Below are 4,671 nucleotides of genomic sequence, written 5' to 3'. Positions count from 1 at the left end.
TTGTGATCTACACAGTCAAATGCTTTTGCATAGTCAACGGAACACAGATAGACATTACTCTAGTACTGTCTGCTTCCAGCCAAGATCCATCTGACATTGTTGTTGTTCTTATTGTTGTTGTTACGTACTGTCGAATTGTAGATGACTCATAGTGACCCTATGAACAAAAGACCTGAACAATTGTATAACTTTCATCATTTCTCCAAGTTCATAGAGTTTCAGGAGGCAAGCTATTTCAGAAGCGGATGCCACTTCTGCTTCCAAGCTTGTTTTAATTGGGGAACTCATCAGCCAGCACCTACTGCTGACCCCCTGCCTTTTTAAAAAGGGTTCCGAATACAATCAATTCACTCCTGATGACTGATAAACATTGCACCTGAAAATATGCACCTGAAAACAAGATCAAACCTCTGTAGAATCAGGCTGCTGCAGACCACTGCCCCACCGGGAAGCCAGTACATAGTGTTGACAGCTCTAGGTGCAATGTTTCTCAGCCATCGGGAATGAATTGATATTATTCGGCCCCATCTGACATTGGGAAAGTTAAATAATTCAAAAGGGTCTTCTTCCTCTAAAGGACACAGAATGCTGACCATGTTTTTAAAACAGGTGATGTAAATGCTAGCTCAATGCCAAGGATCTTAACAGAAGAACTCATGCAATTTATAGACCTGGCTTGTCCTGAAAGAACTTTCCCAGAGGGGATAGAGAGACAGAACATTTCTAAGCCGAGATAAGCAGAAAATGAGATAGTCAGAGAATATTTTCTATTTCCACTTACAGATGCTAAGCATAGGGATAACACTAACCTGAAGTTCAAGGCAACAGCAAAAAAATGTTTTCTTAAATCTGATCAAATTTGGATGATGTGTATAAAATGAATAAATAGCAAGCACATGCACCTCAAGTTTTGAATCTGACTTACTACATGAATATACAAAATGTTTCCTCAGTCAAAAATTAACTATTGTTCAGTAGACAACATCCTTTAAAACTGTTTTTCCCCTCTGAAGCCACTTCTCACCTGACTTACACATAGTTGTAATACTTGTTATTGGTATGCACCAGGCCTGCTCAGTCTGTACTTGGTGGGATATGTTGACTGCCCATTTATTTGGCTGTGAAATGAAACATGTTAGTTTCCCTAGAGTAAGCTCCAACTGAAGGTGCCCTGACCTGAACCAGAAGTAAGTGTGGTCCGTCCTGTGCCCTCTTGATGATCATTGCTATATTTCAGCCCATTATTGTGGCTGTTGTGTCAGTTCATCTCGTTAAGGATTTTACTGAGATTTGGTTTTATTGGCCACAGTGTGCTTCCTGATGACATGGCTAAACATAGCGAGTGGAAGTCTTGTTATCTTCACTTCTAAGAACCATGAGAACTCTATCTCTTCTGAAACAAGATTTCTTCATTTTGGAGTTTTGAAGTCTGTGTTGGTTACTGTGTCTCCTAAGTTCAAGAATAAAATGTCCATGAAAACATAAACCTTGCAATTTGCATTTATTATTATATTGCTGAACCTTCCAACTATATTTGCAATTTAGTAGATCAATAATAAATTTTGTAGGGGGTGATAAACAAATAAACCTTAGCTCTTTTATTTGTATTAATTAGGTAACTGAGACATGGCAGGACACATTAGCTCATTGACAATACATATGGTCAAAATGGTAGTCTTCAATATGTATTGAAGTTCAACATCAAGAAAACAAAGATTCTCATGACTGGGCCACTTGGCAACACCATGATAGAGACGAGATTGACGTTGTTAACATTTCCAGCTTGCTCAGCTCCATGATCAATACTCTTGGCACCAGCAGTCAGGAAATCAAAAGATTAATTGCATTAATAAAAAGATTAATTGTATCCCTGCTGTCAGGGACCTCTCCAAAGGGCTAAGGAGCAAGGATGTCAGTCTAGAGACTTAGGTGCACCTGATCCAGGCCATGGTCTTTGTAATTACTTGTTATGCATCAGAGAGCTGGACAATAACTAAGAATTCCTAGAAGAAGAATGTATACCTTTGAGTTGTGGTGCTGGAGAAAAGTATTGAATATGTCATGGACTGCCAGGAGATCAAATAGATCTGTCTTGGAAAGGGTGAAACCAAGTTTCTGCTTGAAGGCAAGGATTTTGAAGCTCCATCTCACATACTTAGGGCACATGGCCAAGAGGGACCAGTCCTTGAGGAAGGGTATCATGCTTGGAAGGGTGGAGGGTCAACTCAGGAGAGAAAGACCTCAGATGAGATGGATTGACATGGTAACTGGGGAAATGGGGGCAGGTGTGTTGGAGTCAATGAGATGGGCTCAGGACAGGGCAGGCTTCAGAACTGCTATACATAGGTTCTTGATGAGTCACAGGCAACTCAATAACACACAACAATAGCAACAACCACCAAGTAAAATACTATCCATGTATTATACAAAGGCCTTGGTGGTGGGGATGAAGTGATATAAGTATGACCGGCCTTGGGTTTACTAGCTTCCCACGCTGACCCATTTGGCTTGTATAAAATTGCTTTCCAGTACTCTGCATTGTGAGTATGATCTAAGGGTGGCCATCTGTTTCCAGAGATCAGTTTGCTGATTAGGTCATTAAAATGTTTAAAGTGGATTGGTCTCTTAGTGTCAAAAAGGTGAGATGCTCAAATGTAGGAGCAATGCTTTTTTTCCTTTCCCCTCCTTTTCTTTTCTTCCTTCCTTCTTTTCTTCAGTTTTTCTTTTAATATCTAAACCTTTCTTCCACTGAATGTCCCAGAACCCTTCCAGTTGTTGAGTAGTCACTGCTGGGCAGACCTGAAAGTTCTGTAGAACTCAGCTGGAAGCAATTGACAGGGACAGAAGAACTCAGAATGGTCATGTCTCACAGACTGGAAGCGTGGCTGCTCTTATTGAGGGGGATGGGCAAGACCTGTAGCTTCTCAGAAAAGAAACAACTTTCTGCAGAAAGAAGATGAATAATGCCCAGTTTGTGAAGGTTACACAAAACATATAGAATATATAACATTCCCGGAAGATAACAGACTTGTAATAAACTGGTCCTTCACATGGTTCAAAATTGCCAGTGAGATACCTTCATCATTTACTGAATGACCAAAATTCAATACTGAGCACACTCCTGAAAGAGAAAGTGACCCAAATTTAGTAATGAGCCCTCTCCTGAAAAAGAAAGTATTCCCCTATTGACATAAATTACTAACAAGATCCTCACAAGAAAGTTCCTATACACTCAGAAATGTATAGAGAATCAGGCATGGAATTTGTCAGTAAATTTATTTAATTATTGCCAAGTGTAGGTCAAAGGTCTGTAAATGCTTAGGAGGCTAAAAAGGAGGATTGAATGAGTGCAGAGCAGATGGGATTTGCAAGAGTGGACAGGACAGCAAAGGAGGCTTTGATCGGTCACCTGAATTGTTCATTTCACAGATATTTTCTATCACAAATTGCCTCACTTCTGTGCAGTACTCACATCGGCTAGAAGCCTGAATTCAAGGCACCTGCTCTAGTGAAAGGCTCTGTGGCCTTGGAAGAAAAATCCTTCAGCTTTTGCTTCCTGATTCCTTGGAGACCTACAGGCCATAACATGTATCTGTCCCTATCTCTGTTTCTTAGTTTGCTTATTTAATCTCTCTTATATGTCAAAAGAGATTGACTCAAGGTACACTCTTTAATAACCCTGCCTCATTAACAAAGAGCCCATTCCCAAATGGAATTGTATCTAACGGTATGTTGTTATTATGTGTTGTCAAGTTGAAACAGACTTATAGCTGGCCCTCCAGTGGTTTTTTAGAGGCTGTAAATTGCACAGGAGTAAACTGCCTTTCTTTTTCCCATGGAATGGCTGGTTAATTTGAACAAGCTGCCTTCGGGTTGCCAGTGCAACTTCTTCCCAGTAAACCACCAGAGCTCCCTATAGGCATGGAGTTTATCATTTACAGCATGTATTTTGGGGAGGGACACAATTCAATCCACAACACTATCTACGTCATCTAAAATTTCATGTTCTACTGAAGTATGCACTCAGGGAAATAAAATACAGAAAGCATTTCCAGTGCTTGCTGGAGATAAGAATAAAAGTGCTTCAGGCAAGCATATGGGAAATGGTTAACAGTTCCTAATGGTTCAGCAAAACAGTGACAACCAGGCTGGCATTTGAAGGAAGAGCGTGAGTCTAGCTTAATGGAGGGAAGAAAGATATGCCTTCGAAGGAGAATCACAGATGTAAGAAAAGGACAATCTAGTTCAGACGTTCTCAAAATGGGCCTGCTCCAGTACCCACTAGTGAATTTGTTAGAAATGCAAATTCTTGGGATCTACTCCAGAAACTCTGAAGCAAGTCCAACCGTCTGTATTTCAACAACCGCTCCGGATAATTCTGATGCAAACCAGAGTTGGAGAACCACTATTGTAGTTAATTGATGGTAACAAGTGAAAGAAAATGCATGTTAACAGTATATCTCTATCTTATGCAATACAGAGATATCTAGATGGATAAAGATTTGCCACCACTACTGCAGCCTGCTTGCACAAAAGATCAGAGTGGTTTTCAAGTTATATGTTGCTGTTATTGTTATGTGCTGTTGAGTCGCTTGCGACTCATTGCAACCCTATCTACAAAAGCCCTAAAACCTGCTCTATTCTTTGCCAATTTTACTATCTCTGACATAC

The sequence above is a fragment of the Elephantulus edwardii genome, unplaced genomic scaffold, assembly GCF_000299155.1.
Source record: "Elephantulus edwardii isolate Elephantulus edwardi_28Jun2011 unplaced genomic scaffold, EleEdw1.0 scaffold00097, whole genome shotgun sequence".
NCBI lineage: Eukaryota > Metazoa > Chordata > Mammalia > Macroscelidea > Macroscelididae > Elephantulus > Elephantulus edwardii.
Note: the sequence above shows the minus strand (reverse complement) of the source record.